The sequence below is a fragment of the Thermobia domestica genome, chromosome 14, assembly GCF_964235325.1.
Source record: "Thermobia domestica chromosome 14, izTheDome1.hap1.1, whole genome shotgun sequence".
NCBI classification, from domain to species: domain Eukaryota; kingdom Metazoa; phylum Arthropoda; class Insecta; order Zygentoma; family Lepismatidae; genus Thermobia; species Thermobia domestica.
Window position 1 is genome coordinate 133,126,573 of NC_137467.1, and position 27,003 is coordinate 133,153,575.

General features: G+C 38.0%; 1 protein-coding gene across 1 annotated transcript in view; it reads right to left on the bottom strand.

Annotated features, from left to right (window-relative positions):
* Positions 1 to 25,399, bottom strand: part of LOC145670720 (uncharacterized) — a 206,531-nt gene extending 181,132 nt beyond the window's left edge. The window contains exon 1 of the mRNA XM_081739498.1: positions 25,254 to 25,399. The gene's annotated coding sequence lies outside the window, so the exon portion shown is untranslated. The remainder of the gene's footprint in view (positions 1 to 25,253) is intronic.
* Between the last annotated feature and the right edge of the window lie 1,604 nt (positions 25,400 to 27,003).

Sequence of the window (27,003 nt, forward strand, 5' to 3'; positions counted from 1 at the left end):
AGCTTTCTTCATTGTACGGGAAGACAACCAATACGTACTCACGGAACGGCAAATATTTTATGGCACCATTTTTATTCTATGAACCATTGATACATTTAAAAACTTTATATTTCCAAATGAAATTATATACATTAATGGGTCATTTCAAAAAAGTGGGGGGGCAACTGCCCCCCTTTGCCTCCCCTAATCGCCGCCCATGCTCCCACCCCAACAAAAATTTCTGGGTGCGCGCCTGGTATATACACAATGAAATACTTCTACTTAACAGCACACATAATATTCTTTACTTTTTTTCGATTAAAGTATTCTCAAACCTAATTCACTTCCTCTTCTACACATTTTTTTTGGGGGGACGCATCTCCCTTGTTTCCCCTAAGAGATGCCCATGGTCATTGTTGTATTTGTAAGCTAAGGTTTAGCATCTATTTCCAAAACCGAGGTTCCATGAGACAGGCTTACAATTTAAGGTTGGTTTAAAGAGACAAGTTTTACCGATAGATGTCACTTCATAACCCATCGAAGGCAGCAATTGGTGCCAATTTTTTATTTAGAATTTTCTTCATTGTTGAAATGGATATCCAAACCTTTAACATTATAACTGTTTCAACAATGAAGAAAATTCTAAATAAAAATTCGGCACGGATTGTAGCCTTCGATAGGTTATGAAGTTACTTCTCTAAACATTTTAAGTCTCTAGGTCGAAATTTGCAAGAGAAATTGTATATTTACGTGAAAGAGTAAATAAATAAATAAATAAATAAATAAATAAAACGTGAGAGATATGAAGACTGTTGTGACACCTATCAGCAACACCTGTCCGTTTACACCAACCTTAAGGTAAAGTTTGAACATCGTAATGCCTTCGAACTTCAATGCATCGGAAATCAAATCCGAAAACTTGTTTACCAAAGGCACACGTGATAGTCACTAGACCAGGAGAAGAGATAACAACATTCGAATAATTTTAGAAGCATTATTGTCTGATACCAGTTGCTCAAGAATTCAGTTTTTGAAAAGAGTTTAAGTGTATGAAGTTAACAACAGCTGTGATTTCAGCATTTACTTATCCAGAAGATCGGCATTTCCTCCGAATAGTAGATATTCTAGAGAACCACCGGTGGCATTAGAAAAATGTTTCTTTCTTCAGGTGAAATCTTTGGCCAGGAAAGTGGGAGCGATAAGTGATTTACCGTTACGATTTCCAACCAGAATCTGCTCAAGGAAAGACAGAAGACAAGCCTTCTGGTAGTGGACCAGGTGTTGTTTTTGTATATATATCACGAAAGCAGGGAAGAAGAATTTAATATAAATGAGTTTGGGGTTAATGTTGAAAAATGTTCCCCTACGGCTTATGAGGCATCAAGGGAAACATCCAAATGCACTTCCTTCCCTTCAAATAAAAGAGGAAAAAGATTCGATCAGCCATTTATCGCTTTCAGACGTGAAAACAGTCATTAAGAGTCATCTACCCCAACCTTAAATATTATTCCTTGACAACACCCCCGTTGTTTTTATCCCTTTAAACAGAATGAGCAGCTGTTTATGAGCTTTCTCGCACACGCTCCTCCGACGGTGGTGCTAGGTAAAATTATCGAAGGGATGCCACTGACACAGATGCGACGTCAGCGACACCTGGAGTGGATGAAACTTACACGAAATTAACAACCTGGATGAATTACATATAAAGGGAGGAAGTGGGCAGGTTAATATGTAACACCTTTTGTCCGTTACACAGTAGACAAAAATTACTGGATCTTTCTTGTTCCCTATACTTTCTAAACGCACTTATTTTTCTAAATTGACATATATCTACCAGGTATGTAAAATGTACCTATGTTTTCGCATCACAAGACAATGCGATATTTTAGAGGAAAGTGTAAAAGTAGTGTGAATCATCACACACGCTTTCCTCCAGAACATTGTGTCCGAAAGGGACACAATCATAATTTGTATGGACATTTTAGGAAGTACTTACAGTATCATACAGCGTCTGAATGCATTGAGTATATTGCCTATTAGATGAAAAGGAAATGAAGTATCCTACAATTATGCCCTTTAGGCTAAGGAAGACGGCTGACTAAGGCAAGTTAATTGATGATGGAAGAATTAGCGGAATGATAATGTAGAAGGAAACGAGAGTACCCCGAGAAATCTTACGGATACGATATTGTCCATCACAAACTTATTTGGCCGGGTATCGAGCTAGGAACCTCACACACCAGAACAAGGCACTCTACCACTGAGCCACCGCGCCCCCCGCCTATTAGAAGAATATGCACTTTGTATAATAGTGCCCAAGTAAGAATTTGTACAATAGATGTACTCAAATTAGCCCTCCTAAAATGATCTCATCCCACCCTTCAGAGAACATTATAGTGTTCAGGTTACTGGCCAGCTTTGATCTTAATTTAGTTTAATAAGTAAAATATACATTATTATTTTCATCCTTGGGAAGGACTTGATCCCCTGACTCCCTGTTCTACGCCACTGGTTTTGAGATCATGATTTCTCCAAAATATCGTAAGAGCCGTTTAATTATCTAATTATTTAGCTTATTGCAAAATTCGAACTTGTATATGCGCAAACTTATGTCTACTTTTTAAATTTTGCTTTTATGTCATTTTTTAAAAATTCTAGTCTTCATTAAAAAAATTAAAAAAAAAAGAGAAAATAAAAGAAAGAGAGAAGCAAACATAATAAACAGCAGTGCGAAAGCGTCTGGCCGGCGGCGTCAGACGTCTGGTTTTCCTTTACTAAATTCCAATCAAGCGAAGATGTGGGAGAAAACGCTCACGGGTACTCTTTTAGCGTATGTTGCATAGCAATGCAATGATTTCCGGAAACGCCGGACACTTCTTGTTGTTCTTGCTTGAATGGTTGTTTTGCTCCCATACTTTAAATATAGTTAGTCTCTTTGTACTTTAAACATAGTGTCTTTCAGTGTTATTAAATGATAGCTCTGAAAAGGAAAGTAGTTTCTTTATTGGCGCGTACTCGTATTTTAAACTCAATGGAAAAAAGTTTTTAATATTTAATTTTTAAGTATAATATTATTAGAGTTTGGCGTGAAAAGGTGTCCAAAAATGAGCCATATCCGAATCGATATATTTCAATGGCAAGGGAACATTCTGATTTGGTGAATTGAATTGCTAAAAATGATTTGCTTGTATTGGATTGAGCACCAAAAGAAACAGACAGGGTGGGAGATAAATGAGAGCAAATTGCGAAGAATGCAAACAATGTCTAGAAATGCGATGTTAATTTTGAAGCGAGTAGAAGGACTGAGGTCAGATGTTGTATATTATGAGGAATGCGTGTAGAGCTCCACTGAATAGGTGTAAAGTGTGTGAACAGTGTTTTAACTGTCAATTATATGTTGCTGATTTTGAGAACAGTCACCAGTGTTACAACCGGCACGTTTTGTTGGAGGAGGTCATTGTATATCAGTACCCTGAATAGGACAGGTGTCTTTTAGGGATGTCCATTTCCGGAAATCACATTTTCCGTTTTTCCGGAAGTTTTTCCGTCTTCCGTTTTCAATTTTCCGGTTTCCGGAAAAAATATTTTCTGTTTTTCCGGAAAATGTGGCCATCCCTAGTGTCTTTGTGCAAGGTACTACCCCAGCATTCATCCAGTAGGAACTTCTCATTCCGTTACACATTGCAAACATTCTCCTTGATGTTCCAGGATGCAATTCTATTTCTTTCTACTCCTCGTGCATACAAGGTGCTCATGGACCGTACTACAGGGTCTCTAGTTGCCCCATTTACGTCACCTTTACCACAGTATTGATACATTGCCATAGCGTGGAACCCCTCTTGTTACAGACGTCTCAAACTGTATTGTCCATTATTGATTTTAATAGACGGTGTGCATTAAGAGCCATATGTCACATAATCCCTTTCTCGTTTCTTCTTGCACTAAGTCCAACGTGGTGACTTTTTCAAATGTCCCCATGATTTGCATTACACCTATTCAGTGGAGCTCTTTATACATTCCTCATATACAACATTTGACCTCAATCCCTCTACTCGTTTCAAAATGAACATGACATTTCTAGACATTTTCTACGTTCCATTTTCGCACTCTGCCCTCATTTACCTCTCACCCTGTATACAGTCTGCCACTAAACACCTTCTTTTTCTCTGGTTCTTTTCGTGCTGAATCCGGTACTAGCAATTATTTTCAGCAATTGAATTCACCAAATCAGAATGGTTCCTTGTGTGATAAACAACAAAATATAAGTAAGTGTAATTCCGCATGCATAGTTTCCGAGAAAGTTGACAAAAACAAGCCCTACAGGTTTTATGACAAAAATAATTAAAGCTATTATTTACATATTTTTGAAAGTTTATAGTAAACTCATGATATACTTATCATAATCTGCGTCCCCCCCCCCCAGTTTTTAGCTTCTAGATCCGATTAGTACGGCAATGTCACCTTAGCAGCACTATGAGTCTGTAGGCAAACCAGTATGCTGGAGCCACTAGGACTAAATTTTTCATGCAGATCTAATTCTACTCATGGGGCTCGCTATGCTTCTGGGACCGCGGACAAGTGACCATAAGGTCCATGCGTTAAGATTGCTCTGCTTCTAGTTTTTATATAATTTAGGAAGTGCTCATTGTCCCCGAATACGGGATCGCTGAGTAGTCATTGTACTTAATAGTCATTGCATTACGAGATAACAAGAAACATACGTAGATATGATGCGATGTATCCCATGTGTAATCAAGAGGATAATATAAACTTCCAAAAATATATAAATATTAGCTTAAATTATTTTGTCAATGAAAAAACAGGGAGGCTAATCCCCCCGCCCTGACCTAGATCCTCCACTGCCCAAAACATTCTTTACTACTTAAGTTTGAGTTAGGACAGGTTTTAAATACTGAATAATTCATGATAAACCTAAATTGGTTCACTAAAATGGGTTTGTAATGTTATGAGGGTTCCACGAGACCCTTATCTCATTCAATAGTATGTAGACCTGTGACCCTTGGCCAATCTATGAGGAGAGTAGGGGGGTAACGACAAAGCACGAAAATGTCTCCTTTTTTTCACTTGCAACATTAATTCGTTAAGGAATATATATATATATATATATATATATATATATATATATATATATATATATATATATATATATATATATATATATATTGGTCTAGGAATTAATTCGTGCGGTTGGTACGCACACATTGAAGCTGTAGTACAAACACAAAATACATAAATACCTTAAGAAAAATATTGTCCATCGCTAGCCACCACTTTCGCCCATCTGTCAGGCAATGTACGGATTCCGTGGCGAAAGAAGTCCTCATCCTTGGAAGCGATCCAGTCAGAGACCCATGTTTCGATATCTTCTGAAGAAGTAAACCGCTGTCCAATCAAATCGTTGTTCATGCAATCGAACAAGTAGTAGTCCGAAGGAGCAACGTCTGGTGAATACGGCGGGTGGGGTAAAACTTCCCATCCGACATTTTCTAAATAGGTTTTGACCGGTTTTGCGACATGTGGGCGAGCGTTATCATGTTGAACAATAACTTTATCATTTCTGTTCTCCCATTCTGGTCGTGTTCTGGCCAGAGCTTGCTTCAAACGCATTAATTGTCGTCGATAACGTTCTCCATTCATAGTTTCACCCGGTTGCAGCAGCTCATAGTACACCACACCTTTCATATCCCACCATATGCACAGCATAACCTTTGCACAGTGAATATCTCGTTTTGGTTGTGATGGACCTGGTTCACCTGGTTTCACCCAGGCCTTTTTTCGTTTAGGGTTCTCGTAATGGATCCACTTCTCATCACCCGTAATAATTCGATGCAGAAACCCCTTTCTGCTCTGTCGTTGAAGCAGCAATTCGCAAATGGTTTTTCGTCGTTCAACGTCTCTGTCTTTCAATTCATGTGGAACCCAATGTGACATCTTTTGAATCATTCCCATGGCTTTCAAGCGTTTAGAGACTGTTGTTTGATCAACGCCTAATGCTGCTGCAAGTTGTTCCTGCGTTTGACACGAACCCTGCTCGAGCAATGCTGTCAATTCTTCGTCTTGAAATTTTTTTGGCTGTCCAGCTCGCTCTTGGTCTGCCAAGCCGAAATCACCACTTCTAAACCGTGCAAACCACTTCTGACACGTTCGCTCAGCTAGAGCATGGTCACCATACACTTCCACCAAAATACGATGACTTTCAGTCGCACTTTTCTGCATGTTAAAGTAATGCAGCAGGACACCCCGCAAAAACACTTTATCAGGCACAAATTGCGCATGTTCACTTAACTACAAACTGGTGTTGTTGACGCTTTAATCCACTGCCCTATACTACGAACGATACGTGATGACAGGGGTTTGCAACACATGTGTGGATACACGGAACTGTGGGACGCTCCGTTCGTTGCGCCATCTCTTGTCCACCCGCACGAATTAATTCCTAGACCAAATATATATATATATATATATATATATATATATATATATATATATATATATATATATATATATATATATATATATATATATATATATATATATATAATATTTCGGTACGATCCAATCCGTGTGAAACAAGCTTGGCAGAGTCTAGCCAAAACGTGTGGTATAAGTTGTTGATCACTTGAATTGTGGATATTTCTGGTCCGATGTGGTTTCTTGAGCTGTTTGAGATAAACCTCGCAGGAGTTGATGTATTTTTCATAGTTGTAAGATGGAAAGCAAGGTAATTAAAGTTCTTTGAACCAGAAGTTTATATTTTATTTTTGCATCGTATAAAAGGAATAAGGATGAGATAAGGAATCTGATACATAAAATGTCCAATTTACAATTAAAAAAGCAGAGCAGTGGAATTTTAGAAACCTACCGATTTTGTGACTTTTGGATTGATTGGTTTAGGTACAAGTTCTTCGTCAGCAAGGAGGCTATATAGGATGAGACCTACAGTTTAATATAGAGAAAGCTATGAACAAAAGTGCAACAAAGCAAACTTGTTTATCATTTGTTGAAAGTTTATACGTGCCAATGCCCTGACAGCACATGGAATACCGTTCCTTGTAAGATCATCGAAGTCAAGCAGCGGCGCATAGAAAAGATGGGTGACCGCTCGTACTCATCAAATAATGCTGGCAGTGCGGCGTCTAACCAGCGTCGTGAGTACAAAATGGGAGCTACTTAAAGAAAGAGGTAGAGAACTCCAGTCTACAAAGCCAGTATTAACGGTGAAGGGAGACAATGTGCAGACCATACAACACACCAAAGGTATAAATGTCCCAGGCCAACTGATAATCCCTGGCCACCATAACAGTGTCCGTGCTTGGAGTTCAATGCAGCACTGTTCGGTTTTGATGTAAAATTTGTCAATTTGTCCCTCCCAACGGATTTTTCGCAGTGAATCCTTTAATGCAGTCGTGTCATGAAGAGCGAGCAAGGAGGAGCAAGTTTCTGACAGAAACAAGCTACATTTGTGAAGTACTACAAATATTACGAATCTTCCAACAAAGAGGACTTAAATACCGTACACACACATAATCACGATTGAGTAAGAACAATGATTGCTTTAAAATCAAATGAAATGAACCCTTTCAGCTTTACGTCCTACGATTATGTCTTTTAGGCTAAGGGAGACGATGATTAAAGCAAGTGAATGATGATGGAAGAATTGGTAGAATGAGAAAGTGGAAGGAAACGGGAGTACCCCGAGAAAACCTACGAACATAATGCTGTTCACAACAAATTTACTTGACCGGGAATCGAATCCAGGAACCCCATGTACCAGAGGTAAGCGCTGTACCACTGAGCCAGCCTACCTCCAGTGATTCCTTTGAGAACAAAGTTAGTAATAATTAATACTGGACTTCAATAGTATCCAGAATTATTGCTGAAAATAAGTGAAATTCAATGAAATCTTTTAAGTTTTTAACGTCCCTCAGTTATGTCCTTTAGGTTTAGGAAGATTAGTGATGAGCAAATGCAAGACCAAGATCAAGACAGTGGTGGTCTTGGTCTTGGTCCTGGTCATGCACATCGAGTCTTGGTCTTGGTCTTGCACTGAAACCCTTGGTCTTGGTCTTGGTCTTGTTCTTGCACACCCAGTCTTGGTCTTGGTCTTGCATGCAAGGGTCTTGCAAGTCTTGCATTTAAGAAATCTCAAGCTTTTCATAGGTAAATTTTACTATGGATATCATCATCATAGGTATTCTGCCTTTATTAGCAGGTCACTTGCCGCAGCTGAGAAGCTTCCATGCTCCACGGTCCTCCGCTAACCTTTTCGTCTTCGCGTACGATTTTTCTGTTTTAATATCATCCATTAATTGTAGTCTCCTTCGCCCCCTCCCTCTCTTTCCCGCCACCATACCCTCTAGGACGTCCCTCATGATACAATCTCTTCTTAGGCGATGTCCCAACCAGTTTCTCTTCCTCCTCCTAATAATATCTAAATGTGTTCTTTTCTCACCCACCATTTTTAACACTCTCTCATTCGTTTTCCGCTCGACCCAACTAATTCTTTCCATTCTTCTCCACACCCACATTTCGAAGGCTTTCAGTCGATTTTCGTCACCTTTACGTAATGTCCACGTTTCCGCCCCATACAGTACAACACTCCACACGAAGCATTTTATGAGTCTTTTTCTCGACTCTTTGTCAAGGTCTCACAAAACAGACTTTTCTTTCTTTTAAAGGTTTCTTTCGCCATTCCTATCCTTGCTTTTATTTCACGTTTGCATTTCATGTCATTACTAAGAATACTACCCAGGTATCGAAAACTATTCACTTGTTCTATTTTCTCCCCTCCTACTTTTATATTTGACACAGACCCCTTCGTTCCAATCACCATGGCTTTTGTCTTTCTAACATTTATTTTCATCCCATATTCTTCAAAGTCCTTTCTCATTTTTTCTAACATTTTATTGATTTTATTTTCAGATTCTGCAACAACGCCATGTCGTCTGCAAATCTTATGCATCTAATCATTCTACCTCCTACCGAAATGCCATCATCATCATGTAGGCTCTTTTTCACTATCTCTTCTAGATAGACATTAAATAGTGTTGGCGAGAGGCAGCATCCTTGTCGAACTCCCCTTCCAATTGCACTCTCTTCCGTCAGTTCTTCCCCTATCCTAACACTTACTTGTTGGTTCATGTATAAGTTTCTTATGAGTCTTCTATCTTTCCATTCCAACCCTATCTTTGTTAGAACTCCCAACAACAATTCCCAATTCACGCGGTCAAAAGCCTTTTCTAGATCAATAAATACAACATACATCTCTTTCCCTTTTTCTATAAATCTTTCACCGATCACCCTTAATAATCCAATAGCATCTCTTGTGCCCTTGCCTCTTCTGAACCCGAACTGCTCTTCCTCAACATCTTTATTTGTTCTTCCATATAACCTTCTGTTCAGTATTCGGAGCAGAATTTTAGCTGCATGAGATATGAGACTAATAGTTCTATAATCCTCACATCTCTTTGGGTTCGATTTCTTAGCCATCGGTATCATGATCGTTTTCAAAAAGTCTCTTGGCCATTCTCCTGTTTCATATATTTCATTGCATAGTCGCCACAATTCTTTCTTTCCCTTGTCTCCTATATTTTTAATGAATTCGATTGGTATGTTATCTATTCCTGTTGCCTTTCCATTCCTAATCTCGGATATAACCTTTTCAAACTTATCCCGAAGAATACTAAATCCTTTATCATCCTCGCCTACTTCATTTTCCACTTCAACATTTAGGCTACACCGTCTATCCCTACTCTCATATAAGTCTTCAACGTATTCTTTCCACCTTTCTATGACCTCATTTCTCTCGCTGACTACCTTCCCATTCTTATTTTCTACTGCCATCATAATACTCCCTTGTTTCCTCCGAAATTCCATAGATTTCACCTCCTTGTACATTTCCTCATATTTCCCAACTCTTTCTAATTATTCTATGTCCTCGCATTTTCTTTTGTAAAACTCTTCCCTCGCTCTGTCTGTTTCTCTTCGTAATTCATTATTTAACTTTCTGTACATCTTTCTGCCCTCTTCTGTATCAGCCTGTTTCCACATCTTCCTCTGCCTCATTTTCTGCAACATCTGCTCTGTAACCCATGGTTTCTTAGCAGTTTTGTGTTCGCGGTAACCCACTGCTTCTTCTGCAGCCTGCTGTAAGCAACGTTTAATCTGTTCCCACCGTGCGTTACTGCCTGCGCCTATCCTTTCCTCGTTTGAACATTTTTCTTCGAATTTTTCAGCAAAAAGATTTCTTATTTCCTCGTTTTTCAACTTTTCAGTATTCAACACTTTGTTACCTACTTTTCTTCTGCCTACATTTTTCAGTTTAATATCTACTTCGTCCAGCACAAGATTATGATCAGAGAAAATATCAGCCCCGGGAAGGGTCTTCGCGTTCTTTAAGCTATTCCGATACCTGTCCTGAATCATAACATAGTCTATCTGATATCTTTCGCCGTCTATTGGTGATTTCCATGTATATCTTCTTCTCTTGTGCTGATTGAACCAAGTGTTCCCAATTACTAGTGAATTCTGTCTACAGAAATTCACCAGTCCCTCTCCCCTTTCATTTCTTTCGCCTAAACCATATTTGCCTACGATACTACCTTCCTGTTTTTCTCCCACAACTGCATTGAAATCTCCCATTAGAATTATGCATGCACCCTACTTCTCCCTATCCATAATTTCTTCTATTTTCTCATAATTTTCCTCTACTTCTTCATTTGCATGCGAAGTCGTCGGTGCATATGTCTGTATCACCACTAGATCCTTCGTTTTTCCTTTAAGTCTTAACATCATAACTCTATCATCAATAAATTGTACTTTCACTACCTTCTCCTTTAAGCGCTTTCCAAGAATTATTCCTACGCCATTATGACCGCCCTTTCCATTACCTGAGTAAAACATTCTCTATCCTTCGCTGTTTAATACTCCATTACCTTCCCATCTAACTTGTCAAACTCCTACCAAATCTAAATTATTTTGTTTCATTTCTTCTTTAAGATTTTCTAATTTTCCTCCCTGTAACATAGTACGTACGTTCCATGTCCCTATCCTAAACCTTTTGCTCTTCCTTGTCTTTCTTTCTCTGTTTGTCTTTCCCCCATTATTACTTTCTCGTCCAATACCGTGTGCGTGTGTTTTCTCGGTGTTATCCCGTTCCCACTTCCTTCATTCCACTAATTCATTCATTACTCATCATCACCGTCTCCTTTAGCCTAACCGGCATAACCGTGGGACGTAAAACTCAAAGATTTCATTTTTTATTTTTCTCGTCCAATAGTCCTTCCCAAGCCATCCCCCTCCCGGAGATCCGAATGGGGGGATATTTTACCTCCGGAACTACATTTTGACCAGCGAAAGACCATTGTTCATATGTTCTCTTTTTGCTGCCAGCAAACTAGGGAAATTAGAGTGGTGGTTTCCCGTTGCCTTCCACCCCGCAGTATCCCAGCCGTTAAAGTCACTCTGACCACGCCTGGGACTAATGTCCAAGTTGCCGTACCAATCACTATGATTTCCGCCAACTTGGCTACTGGAGAACTGCTGCCTTCTCCCAGAACACTCTTCGTCTGGCTACTCCATTTAGACCAATTCGGTAGGGGTGGCCCTTCTGGTAGTGAACTACCACCGACACAGCTCTAAATTTCACTGTAGCACGCAATCCTCCCCACCCGACACATAAGTGTCTTCGTAAAGGTGGTGTTTATCAGGGAGGACTATGGATATAAGGGATAATATATTACATTTAGAAACATGCATTGTATTTCCGTTACTACTGGTACATTGTAGACCAGCGCTGTCCAAATGGCGGCCCGCGGGCCGCATGCGGCCCGCCAAACCATTTTCTGCGGCCCACAAAGCTCTCACGATTCGCAATTGTTATTAGCCCTACTGATATTATTTTCATTCATTCATTTAACGTTTCCACTCTTCTTTCGAAATAACGCATCCATTTAGCGCTTCTGTACAACAAAAAGGCGCGGACATCCACGGCAACACCTTTCCCTAAAAACTGAGTTCGTTCGGAAAAGAGCGTCAATGTTTGATAGCACTTATTTGTGTAAAAGTGCATTTTCTACCATGAAAATTGTGAACAATCGCTTCAGAAGCTGCCTTGGAGATTTTTCTTTTTTACATTTCCTGCGACTCACAACAACAGAAATGAATGTAGATATTCCACCTCTTGTAAACGCTGCTAGTCACCCTCATTTGTCATATTGAATAGGTATATAATATTTCAAATACTTTTTCTATATTTTTCTTTTGTAGCGTATTATTATTATTATTATTATTATTATTATTATTATTATTATTATTATTATTATTATTATTATTATTATTATTATTATTATAATAAGCTGCGGCCCTCCACTTTACTAGTAAAGACGGTTATGGCCCTCAGGCTCATTATAATTGGACACCACTGTTGTAGACTATAATTTAACGCCATGTAAGTATGATGATAGTGTACAACATAGCTGATGACTTTTATTTTTTTTAATGGGTGACCACGTTTCACTACTTATAAGATATGCCTAAATCACGTTTCGTAATCTGTTTATTTTATTTTTTTTTAAAAAAAAAACAGATCCAACACTCCACTGGTTCCCAAACTGGGAAGGTTACTTCTGAGATGCATGGAAGAAAATCAGACGGCGCAGATTATTGAAATACCATGAATTGCAAAATTATTTTTACACTCTAAAGGCGTCAGATTTTTCTTTTCTACCACGATTAGCTAATCCTTGTATTAGACAAACTTCCAATTAAATATTGAAACTTTGTTTCACTGATTCCAATATGTACCCTATATGTCAGAAACATTCACATTACCAAAAAGTGATGAAATAATTGGAGACTTTCGAAACATGGGCATGGAGAAAAAAGGAGAGAATTAGCTGTGTTGAAGGTGTTAGAAAGGTGTTAGAAAGTGTTAGAAATATTAGCAGTAGGAGCAAAAAAGAAGAATTTTAGATATTGTTAAAAGGAGGAAGAGGAACTGGTTAGGATATTGGCTGAGAAGGAACTGTATTATGAGGGACGTGCTAGAGAGTATTGTGGAAGGAAAGAGAGGGAGGAAGCGAAGCAGACTAGTTGAAGGAAGGTATTAAAACATAAAATTGCTACTTCAAGACGAAGAGACTAGCTGAGTACCACACCAAACGTCGAACCTTGTCTGTTGAAGCAAATAACTTGCCAATAATGGCAGAATAACTATTGTGATGATGATGATATGTTTAGGAATACTGAGCAAAAAAGAGAGAGAGGTAATTAAAATAATAGGGTGGGTGCGCTATATATGGAATACGCTCCTAATTTGAAATACCAGACTATTTCGTCTACTATGTGCTGCAGCCGAGAACACTTTACGTAAACTTGTGAACAGTGACACCCTCAGTCTGCGCATGAGTGGTTTGCTGCCGAACGATAGCAAAACATTTTCTTTTGTTGCAGAATATTTTTCTGAAGAACTTGAGTTTTTCGGGGGTACCCTTCCAAGCTGCTGAATGTACGCAAAAATGCATGTATTATCTTTGAGTTTGTAATATTTAGATTACATATATAGTATACCATAAGGGCGTAAAGATTCAGTACACTGAGAATCACGCAAACGTGTGTAGAAAGAGGAATACTAGCATGATCCTAATATGAAATATTCCTAAATAGGTTCATACGTATGTGAACTAGACGTGAAGAAGAATAACTGAATTGTAAGTTATATTATAGTCCGTGTCACTCGAATTGGCGAATGGCGTCAACCAATAAACTTGCAGTGCGCTGTTGGCAAACCTTCAGTGAGGTTTCTAATCGTTCGTAAATGACCATAAATATGAACAAAATCAACTACGAAAGATTAAATTTCTTAATGAAGGTTTGGAATCAGTGCACTGCGAGTTTATTGGTTGACTCCATATACCAAATCGAGTGACGCGGACTGACAGGCCTGGCATATTATTTTAGACCGAGCGTCAGCGAACGTCTCCTAGTAGAGACGTTTGGCGTTTGTCTGTCTGTGTGTCTCGCGATAACTCCTGAACGCGCCAACCGATTTAAATGAAATTTTCACAGATTATTTATTAGTTCAAATGTCCCAAATGCCGTAGAGAACAGCACGACAGTACCGATTGAAATAGTGAGTCCGCTACCACAGCATTGCAGCATTGTGAGTTCACAACTACAGCCACAGCATTGCAACACACTTGGTCGAAAGCCAGGTGAGGCTAAAGTAGTTACGAGCACTCTACACAAAAACGATTTAGAAGCTGCCTCTACCTCATCACAACGGGCCTTTACCTCATCTCTGCATGTAGTTAAAAAATGATTAACTTTCCAAGCCTCTCCCCAAAAAAATCCAATCGAAACAGCCAAAGATAAGGACAAGTGGCTACAAGTTAGAAAGTTAATCTGAAGAGTCAGTGAGTGATTTGAACGAAGATCGTGACAGTTTAAGTGATCCTACTGATGATGACGATGATGAGGAATGTGGACATTGTGGTAAATTGTGGTCGCTTAGTGCAGGGAGGGAGATTGGTTAAAGTGGACATTTGTAAAAGATGGTCCCACGAAACGTGTCCCATGAAAGATGGAGAAAAATGTGTTTGTGGTTAGTTTTGCAAAGTAAAACTGGAATTAAAAATTTGGACGCCTTAAAAGACACTAATCCAGTATGTTCGAACTTTTTCTTTACATAGGGCATTTTTGTATACTTTATTTGTCGCACGTATTTTACTTCCCCGAATATTTCGTTTTACAAGCATTTTACAAACATAGGCCTAATAATGAATAAGTCCAGTCAAGTTCGATAATTATCTTTGTACTACGTAGAATTCTGGTATTTCTGCTGTTTTATGTTTTAATTATCTTAAAAATGTTATGTATTTTTTGTTTACTTGTCTTATAGACCTATAGGCCGCAATGCCTACAACGCGACATTTGGATAATTCGAGCATGGGCACAATCATTGCTCAGACCGCCCATTCTGAGTGAGGTTTTCCCTTGTTTTCCTCAGTCCCATCAGGGGTATAAAGGGGTGAAATTTTTGTGGAACCCAGGACTGAGTACTTTTCAATTCGTAGACTTATATTAAGGGCCTATGTGATTTCGGAGTTCGAAGTTTGAACACTTCATATGCTTCTTTCCTTGAACTAATAAGTAAGTTTATTCCTTAAATAAACAAATAAATTGCTGGAATGCATCGCCTATGCTCGAGTTGTCCAAATGTCGTATTGTAGGCAGACATACACATTTGTTCTAGTATTCCACTTTAAGAACAAGTAGTGTTCCATATTAGGAGCGGGGTGTGCCTAATATGAGAAATTGAGTTTCTTTCAATTTCGTAATATTGTAAAAAATCAATAACTTGGAACTCACTTTCATACTTGTATTTTGTTTTGCAAAGGTACCGCAAGTATTATGATGTATAATATTTTTATTCTGGAATACGCATTTCTGAGAAATGAAGAAGAAACAAAAAGTATTCCATATTCGGTGCCTTTACCCGGGTGGGTGCGCCATATAAGGAATGTGTTCCTAATACGAAATACCATATTATTTTGTCTACTATGAGCTGCCACCGAGTGGACTCTACGTAAACTTGTACACCATTTCGCCCTCAGTCTGCATATGAGTAGTTTGCTGCCGAACAATAACAAAACATTTTATTTTGTTGCAAAATATTTTTCTGAAGGACTTGAGTTTTTCTCGGACTATCTTTCCAGGCTCTGAACGTACGCAAAGAAATCTGTATTATTGTTGAGAGTGTTATATTTAGATTACATATATATTGTACCATAAAGGCATAAAGATTCAGTACACAGAGAATCACGTAAGAGTGTATAGGAAGAGAACTATCCAAAAGGGCGATTTTCCTAATATGGAATACTAGCAGGATCTTAATATAGAATATTCCTAAATATGTTGATACGTATGTTATGTGAACTAGAAGTGAAGAAGAATAACTGAATTGTAAGTTACATTAGACCGGACGTATTATTTTATACCGAGCGTCAGCGAAGCCTCTATTATATCACATCGGACCTTTACCTCATCCTCGCAGGGAGTCAGAACACTTTTAGCCTTCCAACTCCAGCCATAGAATATCCAATCGAAAAAAAAAAAAAAAAAAAAAAAGACATCCACGACTACAAAGAAGAAAGTGAATCCGAAGAGTCAGTGAGTGACTTGAAAACGAAGATAGTGACAGTTTAAGGATCTTCACTACAGCGAAATTAAACTACCGCTAATTTTAGAGTTTTTCTGTAATATCTTCAAAACAAATAAAAATATTCGAAAAGTAGAAACGTAGTGAACTAGATAATACGATTTTGCGTGTGATACGTTTATCACAACTCACCTATCTGCTTTCGATTTGTAACTGTAGAAAGATTTAGCATTTCTTACGGGTTCTGTAAATAGTGGGATACTAAAAGCGGAAGTTAAAATAAGTAGTTATTACAGCATATTACAGCAATTTACAAACATAGGCCTAATAATGAATAAGTCCAATCAAACTGGATAATTATCTTTGTACGACATAAAAAAATCTGATATTTCTTTAACTTTTTAATGTTTTAATTATCTTAAGAATGTTATTTAATTTTTGTTCACTTGTCTTATAGACTTACCAAATATGATGCCTACAATGCGACATTTGAATAATTCAAGCATGGGCACGATCCCTGCTCAGACCGCCCATCTTTAGTGAGATTTTCCCTCGTTTTCCTCAGTCCCATCAGGCGTATACCAGGATGGTACTTTTCCTAAGGCCAGGGCCGTGTCCCTTCCAATTCGTAGATTGTGGAACAAACTTTCATACTTGTATTTTGTTTGCCAAATGTTCCACAAGTATTATGATGTATAATATTTTTATTCTGTAATACACATTTCTGATAAATAAAGAAGAAAAAAAAAAGTATTTCATATTCGGTGCCTTTACCCTATGTTGGTGGCGATGGCTTAGTTGTCAATGTTCTATTAGCCGATATTTTACTTGTCGACTCTTTGGCTCTCAGTTTTATTATTATTTATTTTTTTTTTTTATTTTTTTTTTTTTAAGGTTTCATTGTTTCCTTCTGTTCTATCCAGATAATTAGACCTTCTCTTGAATGTAAAATTTTTATAGGATGGTGACTTTACTTTAATTTAATTGATCTAATTTTTATATTAGCTTTGTCGTAAATAGCACTGTATGAATAATATTTATGTTATAAGCAAAATCTAGCTGAGAAAATTATTATATTTCTCAGCTACATTAATTTTTTGAGGAACTGTTTAGTGACTTACGTACTTCTTCAAGAAAAATTTTCGCGCCTTTTAGCTCTATTGTGTGAGGTTAAAATTGGTATTTTTCTTTCGTAAACGGTAGACAGACGGTTAAATGTGTTGTGTGTTGGGGGAAAGAGAGAGAAGGAGGGAAACATTCGTTGATATGCTCCTCACACATATTGTCTGCTGTAAGACATCTCTCGTGGGAAGATAACTCCTCAAGGACGTTACATATCCTTTATTTTTTTTTTCCTTTTTGTTATCTGCCTGAAGGAATCCCAAGAAGTCACTTAAAGAAAAACCATCATTATTGCCTGCACAAGATCGTTATCTGCGGTAGTGAACTAATTCCAGGAGTGGCTTACCTGCCCATCCGCGTAATCTCGTTGCCAAAAGCCAACAGAAAAAGAAGAAAAGGAAAATGGTCTAACGCCTGTGACTTGTGTATCGCTCTGAACAGTCACTCTACTGTTCTCAATAGCGTGCTAATTTCGACCTCTTTCTTTTATTTATTATTATTATTTTTCATTCCGTACGCTTCAAGAAATAAGCTATCAACTTACTCTTCCTTCCGTTGAGTTGTATTCAGTATCACAAAGTGGAGAAATTGAAATAAGTTCAAAAATTTGATTCGGAGGAAACACAGCGACGCGACTAGGGTAGTAGAGACCTGCACGGGCCGAATTTTTCGGCCCGAGCCCAATCCAGCCCGAACGTACCTAGGCCCGGCCCAGCCCGGGCCCGAAAAGTTTAGGAGATTTTCGGCCTTAGCCCGGCCAGGCCCGATAAGTTTTTTAAAATTCTTGGCCCAAGCCCGGCCCGGGCCCGATAAATTTTAAAAGTTTTTGGCCCGACCACGGCCCGATAATTTAAAAAAAAAAAATAGCTCGAGCCCCAATCTTTCTCAAAATTTAGTGCTAAATTTTAAAATAACCTCAGAAACCTTTTCTAAACTCTGGTTTACAACCTGACGCTTGCCCCCCAAATGGTACCATTGCCTCCTAGAACTTTGCCTGTCATCGAGAGAACAAAAACTCCATTCCCTGTAACAAAAATCTAACTTAATTGATTTTTAGCATAAAGTGAAGATGGCAATATTGTTTAGCGACAGGCAAAACAATCCCACCCCTTCTTATTATTTTGAGTTCAGTGAAGGTCAAGGTCAGAGCTCAATTTACCGCATAATGTCTGCAATCCTCTATAATGAAAGTGGAGCCGCTGAGCAATACAAACTGTAAATAGCTATTGCATTCTTTGTAACATTTTTCACGGACACCCTTCTTCAACATTTGGCTTTATTCCTATTATCGTTTAACGAAAGTCAATAATTATTAAAGAATTGCAATTGATCGGCCCCAGCCCAGCATGACCTGAAGAGAAATCAGTGTCGGCCAGCCCAGGCCCGGCCCGGCCCAAAGAAATAGTGTCGGCCCGCCCAAGCCCGGCCCGACCCAAAGAAATAACAGAGTCAGCCCTCCCAAGCCCGGCCCGCAGGCCGGGCCGGGCTTCGGGCCTCGGGCCAGGAACGGCCCGTGCAGGTCTCTATAGGGTAGTTGTCGCTCGGGGCAAGAACTTGCCTTAGCGCCCCCTCCCTCCCTCGTGACCAAATAAATCAAAGCGCTCCCCAATTTCACCTGATTTTTGGCATAACACATTAATTCTCCTATTCAACCTTTTCTTCGAGTGGTAAAACTTGATTTCAAAATTGCAGCACATAATTTAATTTTTAATGCAAAATAAAACAAACTAATTAGTATTTGACTGCCAAGTAGCATGTTTGACATTTTTGTAGTCTTATCATAACTCCAAATCAGAATCAATATCGGGAAGTGTATATGTGTAGAATGAATCAACAGTCTGATATTTTAGAATATATTTACTTACGACAGACAGTTAAGCTGTTGTCTCGAGTATTATACTCGGACATTTTGTAAATCTCTCAAATCGATGTAAGCACAAAAAGCTGGAACTAAAATTTAACTTCATTGTTCTTTTGAGTGCAAAGGTTTTTACAATGTTCTCAAAAGATAGCTTTGAAGTTAACTTATACTCTCTATGGATATGAAGCTCATCCGTGGCTAAGCGGTTAGCATACGCGCCTTTGGCGCGGGAGACCCGGGTTCGATTCCCGGCGGGAGCTCATGTGGTTCGGATTCCACGTTAATCAGTAGGCCCACGTCTCATATAGCCTCGCTGCTGAATGGGACGTAAAACTCAAAATCAATCAATCTCTATGGGTATGATAATAGTAGCTTTGAAGTTTCAAGTTGTCCTAGTATATGCTCAAGTATGATAACAACATTTAAACTGTTTGTTTTTGGAGCATATTATGTAATGATTTGTGTATCCTTAATCGTTGATAGGTGCTCTTCATTCCGTTCGAGCTAACTCGTGGTTAAACAGTTAGTATACACGCCTTTGTCGTGGTAGACCCGGGTTCCTTACCTTACAATGATACTAGAAAAGTTTTGTTCTCCATACATATCCTATACAACGTTTGGAAATTGATTGTTTCTCATTTCATATTTTACTTCCTTTCGTTCATTGTCTTCTTTCATAATTTCTTCAAATTTCACCAGAACACAAATTTCGTTTCTTGGTACTTGATTTTTAAGAATCACATACGATCTCACTTTTCACTAGGATGAACTTTGCCGATAAGAAAGAAAATACTATAAAATAAAAATGGACAAGATTAACACAATTATTAATCACATATATTTACTCCCCACTTGTACATAATTTTGTTGGCATGGATTATACATATAGTGAAAAATCTCATGTACGTGGATCGTTCAATATATATAAGTTTCCCTAAGCTGTAAAAAAATATTTTTTTTAAGAGTCCCTATCACTGCGAAATTAAAATACCGCTAATTTTACAGTAATTATGCGATATCTTCAAATAGATAAAATATAATCGAAAAGTGGATCAAGACCTCCCTAGACGATGTTATTTTGCATGAGGCACCGTTATCACGAGTCATCTAGTAGTTTTCTGTTTGCAGTTATTTAGAAACGCGGAAATAAATGCTGTTTTTCTAAATGGCTGGAAATCGAAAGCAGATAAATGAGTCATGATAACGGTATCTCACGCAAAAATAATATTGTCTAGGGAGGTCTTGTTCCACTTTTCGATTATGTTTTATCTATTTGAAGATATCATATAATTACTGTAAAATTAGCAGTATTTTAATTTCGCAGTGATGAGGCCTCTTAAGATGTATTTGTGAACTATACATACATGTGTAGGTGGGTCCTTCTTCCTCTCTACTCATAATACCAATTGAGATTTAGGCATTTGTCTCACCGTTGCTCCAATTTGTCCAAACCTTTTGCAAAAAACAGGACTCTGAGTATTTAGTATTTTCCTCATATTCCACTTTACTTCTTAATCTGTTTCGAAACGTTCACCTGGTAATGCATACTTTAACACCGGGAAAAGATGGGAGTAACTTGGCGCTAAATTGAAATGAAATGAAATGAAATCTTTTAAGTTTTACGTCCCACGGTTAGGCTAAAGGAGACGGTGATGGTGAGAGATGAGTGAAATTGTGGAATGAAGAAAGTGGGAGGAAACGGGAGAACCCCGAGAAAACCCACGAGCACGGTGTTTGTCCACCACAAAGTCCACACGGCGCGAGCTAGGATCGAACCTGGGACCCCAAGCACCGGAGGTGAACGCTCTACTACTGAGTCACCGTGCCCCCTGGCGCTAAATTGAAGCTATGAAGAGGGTGAGGCAGCCATTCCCACTCTAATTCTTCAATTCTGTGTTTTGTTTGAGTCTGAGAGTACGGATGGACGTTAACGTTTGGAAGAAAAGACCGGGTCGCGCTTATGTCGAATTGTGTTTCCCAGAAGAAGAATTCAGGTTTGGCATAAGCGACCTGATCATCTGTCAACTGGTGGTGAAAAAGTGAAGCTGAGTTTTAGGAGAGTGCTATATAGCCAGAGCGCTGATTTTTATGCAAAGGGTTTGCACAGATTGTTGCAACGGTAAGACAAATGCCTGAATCTCAATGTGGATTATATAAAGAGATGAGGAAGCACCGTTCTACACATGTATGTATAGTTTACTTTTTTTTTTTTTTTTTTTTTTTTTTTTTTTTTTTTTTTACAGCTTAGGGAAACCTATATATTGAACCACCCACGTATAATCCCAGTTTCGATGAAAATTCCCTTTATCCCTTTCCGAACAATTAAACAAAAGGGTGTTTTTCCCAAGTGCTGCCATCGCTGATAGTGAGAAAAATTTCGGGAAATAGGATATTTCAGAATACTTCATGATCCAGTGGCTCAGAAAAATGAATTTTCCTTTTTTCTTTAACATTATTTTAATAGATCTCCCTTGTGCTTTGTATCACTCTTCGAATGTGAACAGCTGATATCCATCACACTTAGCGGACATGCGTAGTTCTTACGTAATAACATAACAACGTTTCTTTAGTCGTGTGCTTCGCAACAGCAGAAGAGTTAGGAAAAAAATATTCTAATTGGAGCACAAGCTTTTGAAGAATGGGGGAGTGGGGAGAGAACCCACGTAGGTCTCTGTAAGCCTCTATATAAGGGTAGGCAGCGGGGCGTTGATTATAACCCCGTCCACATATGTTTTTTTGTTGTTTATTTGCTGCCTATCAAAATGACTCTTTATGGGGGCGCAAGTGTTGGTGTGTGCGTGGATTAATATCCTTTCCCAAGGACAATAGATGTGAAAAACAAAATAGTACTAAGGAGGTGGATGTATTTCGCCTGAAGACAATGACGCATGGCTGTTATACTGTTTGCAATAACTCATAACCAGACTACATACTTCCCACTAATTCTTCTTTTTTTTTTTCAATACATCGACGCCTTTAGATAATTACACATATTTCAGTTGCTAATTATCGTTTACGCACTTAAATAAATAAAATGTTGTCTAAGCTGTATTTACATGTAATTTTCCACACTAAGCACTCCACAACATTTGCTCGCCCTCCTCAGACGTTCATCTACTGCATGAAGTCCTGTGGTCAACTCCGTGTAGGTAGGAATTGAATGTACTACTCTGATTCAGTTTAGTGTTTTCCAAATCGATTTTTTCGGAAAACAGAAAATAAATTTTTGCGCAAGTTGAAATTTAAAAAAAAGTCGATTTTATCAGTTTCCAAACTGATTTTCGGTTTCAATTTTCAGAGTCGAAATTCGATTTTTCTTTTCATTTTTCAAGATCAAAATTCTTGTTGATCTTGATCCACTCGTAGTACCAATTTCAGAAGAGGGTCTGTTCTGAGGGAGTACTGTGGATCAGTGGTAGAGCGCTTACCTCTGCTGCGTGGGGTACCTGGTTCGATCTCTGGCCAAATAAGTTTATGGTGGACAATATCGTGTCCGTCGATTTTCCCGGGTTACTCCCGTTTCCTCCCACATTCTCATTCCACCATTTCTTCCATCATTGACTTGCCTTAATCATCCGTCTCCCTTAGCCTAATGGACATAATTGTGGAACGTTAAACTGAAAGATTTCAATGCGATCTGTTTGAAAGTCCAGTTTCTATGTTATTATTAGGGCAACCCAAAAGCATAAAAAGCATAACGGCAATTTACAGATATGGTTGGTATCTTGAACATGGTTCTGGTTGTCTAAGGATCCAAAAAGAAACTAATTTTAAAAGCATAATAAAGCATAATTTTAGAAAATAAAACATAAAGCATAATTTAAAATATATAGCAAAATTCGTGGAAATTCTAATAGAACAATTTTTGGAAAATTTTGTTTAATAGCAAGTTTAGCATACTGTATTCTGTCGAGGAATTTGAAGCTTAAAATATACAAAACGATAATCATGCCTGTTATTCTGTATGGCTGTGAAACATGGTCACTTACTCTGAGGGAAGAACATAGACTGAAAGTATTTGGGAACAAGATCCTGAGACGAATATTCGGACCTAAGAGGAACGGGAATGGGGAATGGCGGAAACTTCATAACGAGGAACTACATAATTTATATGGTTTACCCAACATTGTTAGGGTCGTCAAGTCTAGGAGGCTTAGGTGGGCGGGTCATGTAGCTAGAATGGAAGAAAGTAGAAACGCTTTCAAATTCTCGACTGCAAGACCAATCGGAAAACGACCATTAGGAAGACCTAGGCGCTGATGGGAGGACAATATTAAGATGGATATCGCAGAGATAGGAATACAAAGTAGAAACTGGATCCAGTTAGCTAAGGATAGAAGTCAGTGGAGAGCTTTTGTGAAAGCGGCATTGAACCTCCGGGTTCCATAGGCCATAGAGTTAGTTAGTTAGTTAGTTAGCATAATGTATTCATATTTTTTTGAAAAGCAAGTGGTATTGCGCATAGTTTGTGAACATCTTAAGCGAGTTACTTTCTCCGGTACAAAAATCATGTGTACAAGAATTGTATGTATGATGATTAGAAATGTACAAAAAGTGCACTAAAGAACTTCACACTATACTGTTATCTATACCTCTTGAACTTGAGCACTTCCTATGCTTTTTGGTGACATCTTTTACTTTCCCTTTCTGTGTATGTGCACCTCTAAGGCGCACACAAGTTATAAAACAACTGACTCGAGTAAAGCATATCTCTTTACAGTGCATTAAGTAGAAAGTTTATTAAATATGAAAGAAATTGGTTGCGTAAAATATTAATAAATAGATCAAGATATTTAGAATATTTAATGTATAGTAAATATTATACATTATACACGATCAGTGGCGTATTTACGATTTTGTTTCGGGAGGGGCTTTGCTAACTTTCGGGGAGGGCTTTGCGTCGAAATGTGAAAATTCTGCAAGATATTTCATTTACTTTATTATACTAAGTAAGATTTCGGGGGGGGGGCTTAAGCCCGGAAGCCACCCCCTAAATACGCCACTGTACACGATTAATGTAAAACAATGATTTAAGTTAACAATAAAGCATAATAAAGCATAATTAAACAAAAAATAAAGCATAATGTGGGTTGCTCTAGTTATGAGGTTCCAAGGAATGCAATTTTGAGGAGAGGAAGTTATAATTATAATTGCCACGAAAAAGAAAATCGGTTTTCAAGCATATAAATAGTTTTATTTATTTATTTATTTTAAGGGAACAAGTCATGACAAACACTGCTTCTTTAGAAAAAGACGAACCTATAAAACTCTACTATTCAAACCTCCTAGTACAATTAGATACATTCATAGAGCAAACTAGAATCACAATAATAAATCCAAATTATATAAAATTAAGTCACAGACACACCCACAGAGTTCGGGGGGTTCGGGTCCCTTTTTAAAACTTAGTAACTCGACGTACACTTGTACACTTTCGTAACAAAATTGTACTTGTTTAGTAGAGAAACAACTGATATAGAATAAGGATTCTATTTTACTCACCATCTAACTAACGTTAGTTCTTTTGAGATAAAAACAATTTGGTTTTATCATTTCTCTTATTTTGACCCCAAAAATTAACGAAAAACCAGGATCCAAAATTCCAGATTTTCAGGAAATGTGGTGCGATTGGACACAGCTAATCGAAATCTACATTTTAAACCCAAAAGAGTTGAAAAATACGGGGCCACGGTTACTCCCTTTGAACCGCAAATCCCCCCACATTTTTTTTCGGGCAATATTTTTCATCTTTCATATGGAATTCGTATGTCGATCAAAGGTATCAAAGTGAGTAGACTACGCCTAGATATGTTGAAGAAAAATACGCAAAGGCGAGCAATGAATTCATCAAGATTTTTGCGGGGACTGGTTCATGAATACTTCTATTCACTTTAGTGGTCCAATGAAGAGATATTAGTACGCTCCTATCAACTTATTTTCTATTGTTAGCTAGCGCATGATTAGACCTAACACGAGCAGTGCATAGGAACAAAGAAACAGGCCTAAGTATTTGTTAATGGAGGCGTAAGACGGCAAATATACATAAATACAAGAGATGTGTAAAAAAAGGAAAAAATGAATTAAAAAAACAATGATGTTGTGTCCACTTACTCAAGAGGTTGTTTACTTCGCTGTTAGACATATTAACACACTTCACACGCCCTGTCTCGTATTTGAAACGATGACAAAGTAGTTATAAATATGTGTAGGAGAGAAGAATACTTCAACTCACACTTCATGTCTCAAGGTTACTTATCGGTAAACCTGCTGACACACTTTTAAACGTTACAAAAATGTGTTTCCCGCTTCAATTCAAAAATTTGTCTCGCCGACAAAGGACAGCGCAAAACTTTCTCCTACGTAACTGGGTTGGTTGACTGGCGGTGACCAATAGAATCTGTTCCCTCGCTCAGCTGTTCAAAATTACGAAACTAGTAACCAAGTGCCTATCAATCTACAGTGTTATAAAGATGCATATTTGTAGATTTAGTGTCAGTATTTGCCTTCGCAATTGTGTGTGTGTGTGTGTAAGCATGATCATTTGCATTTGAACAGATGTTTGTTCATTTCTGCGCATAAAAGATTTTATAGTAGTTGACTTTCTTACTTATTTCCCGCTACAAGACGAAAGTTTGCTGAAAAACATATGGAGTTCACTTTTCTACTTTTTTTGTTTGCACTTTCGTTTACTGGAAGTTTTTTTCTTGAATATTTTGTACATTTGCATCAGGCATATGAAAAACTATTTTCATGAGTAGGCCCTATTCTATATAATGGCACATTCTAAAAATCTATATTTACCGATAAAAAGTAAAGTATTATTTGTATCAATTTTACTCCTTCCTCCTGTTGCTCATTATTGTAAACACATTGTAAATGTAATCCCTTTATTAACAAAGAAAATATAAACTAGGTATGCAACAACTATAAATTTGAAGCGAAGCGATAGACCTTTTTTGATTATTCATAGAATTTTTTAGTGTAACAATGAAATGAAATGCAATCTTTAAGTTTTACGTCCCACGGTTATGCCGGTTAGGCTAAAGGAGACGGTGATGATGAGAGATGAGTGAAATGGTGGAATGAAGAAAGTGGGAGGAAACGGGAGAATCTCGAGAAAACCCACGAGCACGGTGTTTGTCCACCACAAAGTCCACACGGCGCGAGCTAGTGTAACAATTGTTTTTGTGAACGAACACGACTTGCAAATAAGTTGAATTTGGTATATCAGCAAAAAGCATAATGGGTTTGAAAGATCGTGTCCATAGAACAAAATAAAAAGGGCCCCGCCATACTTCTTAATTTTAAAAATTCTATTTTCCATTGTTTACAATGGGAATTCGCGTGCCAAATGCTTATCCAAGCGAAGTCTATGGGCATCCCGTTTTCGAGGATTATTCTTCAATGGTAAGTCTGATCGAGATATACAACTCCTTCCGACACTCAGCGCGCGCTCTCGAAACAGCATGTCAAATTTGGTTAAGAATTGTTCAGGCATTTCGGAGGAGTATCCGGACAGGCGAACGTCTAAATTGAGTAAAGAGAAGCTTCGCTTACTTAACTCCAATTATCCTAGACCTTAACTTTGATAAATATTTAAAATGGCCTTTAAAGAATGAGACTAGTGTAAGTTTACCAATTGCGGGGAAAAGTCGTCTATTCAATTTTTGAAAGCAAATCTTTATTAAAGTTATGTTCCGAATATTTCATGCCTTTCTACAACCCATTATTCGGGAACCAAAAGTCTACACATCACAATATTTCACAAACTAGTGTTGCAGGTCAAAGTCTATCAAAATGCCAAGTTTGATCCACATTGAAGACTTCGGTTTATGTCTGTCTGTAAAAATAGAACTAAGTC